The sequence below is a fragment of the Glycine max genome, chromosome 6, assembly GCF_000004515.6.
Source record: "Glycine max cultivar Williams 82 chromosome 6, Glycine_max_v4.0, whole genome shotgun sequence".
NCBI lineage: Eukaryota > Viridiplantae > Streptophyta > Magnoliopsida > Fabales > Fabaceae > Glycine > Glycine max.
In genome coordinates this window covers 41,137,122-41,143,691 of record NC_038242.2, presented here as the reverse complement: position 1 = coordinate 41,143,691, position 6,570 = coordinate 41,137,122, and the positions used below count along the sequence as shown (strand labels likewise).

Genomic DNA, 6,570 nt, shown 5'->3' with positions numbered 1-6,570 from the left:
GTGCACAACAACATTGATTTTAAAAAAAAAACGATGTTGAATTGTGTATTCTAAAACATTTTCTACATCGATTCTAAAAAAACCGATGTAAAAAGTACATTTATAACATCGATTTTTAATAAAATTGATGTTAAATTATGTATTCTAAAGAGTTTTTTACATCAATTCTGAATAAACCGATATAGAAAGTGCATATACAACATCAGTTTTAAACCAATCGATGTTGTTTTTTATAATAAAAAAACTAATATTTTACTTGTTTTACAATAAACCAACTAAAATCAATTTATAAAAAATGTATTAATTTTAAATTAAAATATTTAAAAATATTATATTCATTACGATATCACATTACTTACAATCTCGTAATATTAATCTAAAAATAAATTCAAACTATAAGATATAAATATTACTCATTTTCAACTTACTCACATATATATCCTACCACAAAATAAGTAAAACTGTATTTTTTTTAACTAAAACTTAAAATAGGGCAATTACTTAGGTAAGGCAAGTAACTAATATTTCTTAAACAATATTGGTCCACCAAGCACTTGTTATTTTTATAAGTTATTAATATTTTCATTTTAAAAATGAAAATTGCAACCTAGTCACTATATAAGTCATATTAAGAGTAAATGTTAAATAAACTAATTATCTTAGAATGAAAAATGTTACATCTTAAAATTTATTTTGATTAAGCTTATATAGAAATTTAGCACCTAAACAGGAGCTTGACTCACATGTTCTGTCACACTCTTTGCTCTTCAATTGCAAACAAAGAAGAAGAGCTAGAGAGTGTTGTTAAGTTAAATGAAGTGTTTGAATTTTTTTTTAAAAAGAAAAAAGATGAAGCAAGATGCGAACCACAGAGACAGAGACAGTTATTCCAGTTGAGCTGTGAGGGTGTGAATTGTGTGATGACTAGGCATAAAATAGGAAAATGGGACAGCTAGGCAACCAGGCAGTTAAGGATCTAAAAATCAAGGAGTTGAGAAGAAGTACTAGGCAAAAAATAACCTAAAATAACCAACTCGATCTAAAAATCAAGGAGTTGAGAAGAAGCACTAGGCAAAAAATAACCTAAAATAACCAACTCTAAGTGAAGAGAATAAGTGTGAAGGGTGAGGTGTATAAGAGAGAAGGAAATGTGTTGATGGTGTGGATTGTGTGATGTAATTCTGATTTCCTCTTCTCTCTCTAGTTCTGCTACTTTTCTGATTTCGTTACTCTGCCTCCTTTCTCATTCTATCAAATACTACTCTTGTAATTGGTTACTATTCCTCCTAAGTCTTGGAGTTGATTTTACTATTAATATTGAATAAGATGGTAACATATATTTCATTTTAGTGTGCCATTACTGCAAGCTGGAGTGGGTTTGGGATAAGAATGATGAAATTAATTTAAATTAAATAGTACTAAAAGAAAACAAGCTAGGTAATATGAACTTGACACAACCTTGCATTTTAGATTATGCATACTAATATTATGCAATTAATAGTCTCATTAAAATTATTTTTAACTTTCTAATAATTGGAATGATAATACTTAATATTGTCTTAAACTTTTTAAAAAGACATAAATAGGAACAATTTTTAAAAATAAATAGACAAATAAAATGAAACAAATGCAATGATGAGTGATGGATCTATTACTGCACCAAATATTAAATTAGCAGTAGGGTCCATGGGTCATATATAACCTCTGCTGCCATGTTTACCTATAAATGATTATATTAAAAATCATAGCATACAAAAGGGGTACCATACATACTGCATAGTAGTTTGCAAGAGCATGATAAATTCAATAGATAGATTGTCATGAAGGCCAAGTATTCCTCAATAAGCTATTAGCTCAATTAAAATTCCAAGTTCACAAAATATTTCTTTAGTGTTGTTTTATATCAAATATTTATTAACTAGTTTTACATCTATTTTTATTAAATACTTTTAACTTAGTTAATTATTTAATTTATCAACCTTTAACTTTTTCTTAATTAAGTTATCAAATATTTCTCAAATTTCTGTTTAAATTTTATCTTCTAGTTGGACTCAACTTTCTAGAACTTAGTGTCTACCAATGGCTCTAAATGCATCATGTATTTACAAGTCTGCCACTTAAATGTGCTGCTAGTACTATTTAAGCTAGAAAATATAAAGTTTAAGGCTCTCACTGTTACTTAGGACTAGAGTAAGCTTTTCTCTTTATTAGTTTAAGTCACACCTCATGCATTTAAGCCAAAACAACAGTTGTGCCATAGATATGATTCTTTTTTAAATTATGATTATAATTACTATAATTGTATAATAAATATAAATTTACACTAAACAAATCATGGAGAAGAAGAAAACCTTAATTATATGATTAAATTCTAAATTGAGGATTTATATATAGGTACTAAACTAGCTAATTAATGGGTGTGCCTATAAAAAAAACTAATTAATGGACGTGCATTACAATAATAAAGTTAGAATACATAAACTTATTAGTATATTCATGAGTTATTTTAAAATATGGATAAAAATCAATACGACAGCAGGAAGTAAAATTTGATTTCTCTACCTTTGACCAGTGCCATATATATATATATATATATAATCTGAGTAGCAAACCAACCACTTCTTTAACAAACAGTTTGATTTTGGACTTCTGTATTTTTTCTCTCTTCTCTCGTTTTCCTCATCCATTTGAGCTCCTATGACAAGCATTTATTAATTAGTTTCATTTTTTAATTTTATATATGATTCTTTTTTTCTAATTTCATGTCCATAGACTTCTAAATTTTCTGAACCTGAAACTTGGGATCCAGTTTTTCACATTATTTGACTTTCATTAATTCTCTTTCCTTCTTTCAACTTTCATCCCTCAAGAAACATGGACTGGCTAAGGCGGTAAATGCTTATAGCAGAAAAATGCAGCATCCATAATGGACCAAATATTAAAGATCTGCATTAAGTATTTTAGAATTCTTATGATTCTTCAAGTTTTATTTGTATGCATGAAAATATGATGAATTGCATACCAATTGGACTATAATAAGAACAGGTAAAAGGTTTTTTTTTACCTTCTAGTATAAATCAGAAATTCAAAATTCTTATGATTTTTCAAGTTTCATATGTATGCGTGAAAATATGAATTGTATGTGAATAGGACTATAATAAGAACATGTGTAAGGGATTTTTCCTTCTAATAAAATAATTTGTAGTATATTTTCCAAGGTTGACACACATAAGATAATCAAAATATATAGCCAAAACACACACAAAAAAAAAACATTGAACAGTGCCTATAGCCTGGTATTATTCACCAACAATCAAATATAACCAAGAGCTTAAGTGAGATATTAGGGGCATTGTTGAAGGAAAAGAATTGAGTGCAAAATAAGACACATATATATAATGCCTAACATTTGCAACAGGTTAATCAATGTGCATAAAATAAGATAATTAAGTTCATAACATTTTGAAGCTCAGCCACAATTATTTGTGTTGTAAATGGTGCTCTAATCTCAACAATCAAGTAAGTAAACTTCCATTCATTGTCAATGCCTTTGAATTATTCTCTAGTACAATTATTTGGTAACAGAGCCAAAAAAGAATTACACTAATGCTTAAGGTATTCGATAGACCTTGATCTCTCCCTCACTCTCTAAGAGTCCAAATGTTTCCAACTTGATAAGGTCCCACCACCTCCTTTTTGATTCTCAGTACCCTTTTTCTTATTTAGAGGCAAATGCCTTATTTCTCTAATTATCCCAGTCCGAGCTAGCTAACAAATAACAAGGTAAATAACAAACCTATTGTAACTGACTATTAACAGGTTACCTGACACAAAAGAACAATGAAACAATATGCCCAATGAAACGCTCCTACACCTTGCCTCTTTTCTCCTTTCTTTTTCATCTTTTTCCCCTCCCTCACAACATTTTCTTGAAGTTTTTTGTTTTGTTATCTTATCCCAAGGATTTATCAAAGTTCAAAATAGTTCTTATAAAATGTGTACGCATTGACAAATAAATTTCAGTAAATGCTGTTAGATTTACCTCCACATGCTCAACACCTTCCTCATCAGTCCATACCCTGTGAGGAATTCTTTGGCGAGCAACTCTATTTCTACTCTCCTGACCATAACTAGTAATTGGAAATCCAATCTTCATCCTTACCTGGTTCAAAGAAAATCCATCCCAAGTGAACACAAAAATAGCAAAACGGTATAAAACCAGTTGTTATTCATTTCCACTTAGAATGAGTAACGAAAATAGGCTTGGCGTAAGCAGATATATAAGCAGCAAAGAAAGGGAAGTATTAAATAAAATAAGATAAACCTTCTTTTGTCTCGACACAATAATGTTATTGATCTAATTGGGGGGGGGGGGGGGGGGGGGGGGGGAACAAACCTCTGAAATGATGGAGTACAATGGAAGTAGCTATAGTAACATTCAAGGAAGCAGTGTCACCGCCATATTGCAGGATATAGTCGAAAGAATCGCATATCTCAATTTCCTTAGGAGAAAGGTCAGTACCCTACAGAGAGATAAAATAAAAACCTAGACGAGCAGATAGTGAAAATTGAGATTGACGCAAAAGAGAGGTACCTCGTTGCCGAGTAGGAATGCAGTGCTCTTGTTGAAAGGATGTTGATTGATAGGGAGAGCATCATTTGTGATCTCAATGCCACAAATATCACAGTCTTTGTCTTTGAGGAAGTTGCAAGCGTCTTGGAGGGAGTGGAAGTGTCAAAATCGGAGGTGTGAGGAGGACACATGACTCCCGAAACAGTTGAAATCTCTTTGCCCAACGAGGATGAGTTCTGATACGCCGAACGCGATGGCACTTTGACCAAGTCAAGGTCGTGGAGCTAGTAACTCGTGAGATCCAGAAGCGTCGATGAAGGATCATCTTCGTCCTCAACTAGAACCACTATTGATTCCTCCTCCTTCATTATTTCGCTATTGCAGCTGCAAATGAGATGGTGGTTAAGCGAAAGGGGAAAGGTCAAGGGTTAGGAAATTGGTCGAGTCAAGGCGGAGGATGAGGGTCTGTATAAATCCATAATTAATTTAGGAAACAATATAACATCGGTTTTTATATCGATACCCAACATCAATTTTATAAAAAAACCAATGTTAACAAATTTGATTTATTTACAATTATGCCACCGTTCTATTTTTAACATCGGTTTTTTATAAAACCGATGTTGAACTGACGATGTTAAAACTTTTTTTCTAGTAGTGCGCCTACCGTGCCGCTTCCGCTTCCGCTGTCTAAGACATCTAAATTTGCTAGGAGATGGGTTCCATTCTCTAAGAAATACAATATTGAGCCTTGGGCACCGGAATGGTACTTCGATCAGAAGATGGACTATTTGAAAAATAAAGTACACCCAACATTTGTCAAGGAAAGGAGAGCAATGAAGGTTTCAACTTTTTCTTTTTAAGTAATTTACTTCTTGTGCTAAAAGATGCAACCATTTAACTCTGCTAATGGTCTTTTTCATTCTGATTGTTACAGAGGGATTATGAAGAATTTAAGGTGAGGATTAACAGTTTGGTGGCAAATCTTATAGAATTTGTTGATTATGTTGATGTCATAATTTCCAATTTCACATTTCTAGACTCTCTTGCTTGGGGCATCCATCTAGTATATTGCAGGTAGTAGCAACTCATATTTGTGTTCACTGAATGATTTCTCAAAGGAAATTGTTCCTTTTTAATCTTTCTTCTTTCCACAATGTAGCAACGTTCAAATCCAAAACATAACTTATCGTGCACCAACTGAATTCCCTTACACAAGTGGTATAGTTCCAAGTAAATTTAGTTATCTCTCACCTGATGAGGATACAACACACAAGCTACACACCTTTGAATCATAACCTTTATTTCACAATCAATAAGTGTTTTAATTATAAGACGAGAAAGTATAGTTTACTGTTAATTGGTTTATTAGTCCCTTTAACATACTTCGTGATTTTGTTTCTTCAATGCTTATAGGTGTTTCTAATTTATTTTATATTTTAAACATGCACTTTAGTCACTTAGTGACAGTTTCTTGCATTGCCTTCATTGGAGTTTATTTTGTAAACTGGTTATTTTTTGGGGCATCATGATTCATTAGTCTTTGCAACTTTCAGATTCTTTTCAGTATGTATGCATTGATAACAATAGCATTAGCATTGGTCATGATGCAATTATTCTGAAGGGTGGTTAGGATCAGTATGGCATTGCCTATGGAAAACCAACCTCAAATGTTCACATTAGTAATGTTTACATATAATCATCATTAGGTGCTAGCTTGGCATTTGGAAGTGACATGCCTGGGGGAATATTTGATATTATTGCAGAAAAGCGTCGGATTCTCAACTCTCCTATTGGCATTGAACTAAAGACAACTAGGGGTAGAGGTGGCTATATGAGAGGCATCTTCATTTTTGATGCAGAATTGGAAAATATTAGCTTGGGAATAAGCATGACAGGATACTCCGATTTCCATCCAGATGACAAGTATGACACTAGTTCACTTCCAGTTGTTGGTGACATTACTTTCAAGAATATGATTGGGGAAAATATTAGTG

At 32.0% G+C, this 6,570-nt stretch overlaps 1 long non-coding RNA gene across 1 annotated transcript; it reads right to left on the bottom strand.

Annotated features, from left to right (window-relative positions):
- Window positions 1–3,508: 3,508 nt before the first annotated feature.
- LOC106798957 (uncharacterized) lies at window positions 3,509–5,079 on the bottom strand. The gene is made up of 3 exons (XR_001388775.3): window positions 4,595–5,079; window positions 4,397–4,523; window positions 3,509–4,162 (listed from the first exon to the last, which is right to left on the bottom strand). It is a non-coding gene; the product is annotated as an uncharacterized lncRNA (long non-coding RNA).
- Window positions 5,080–6,570: the final 1,491 nt, after the last annotated feature.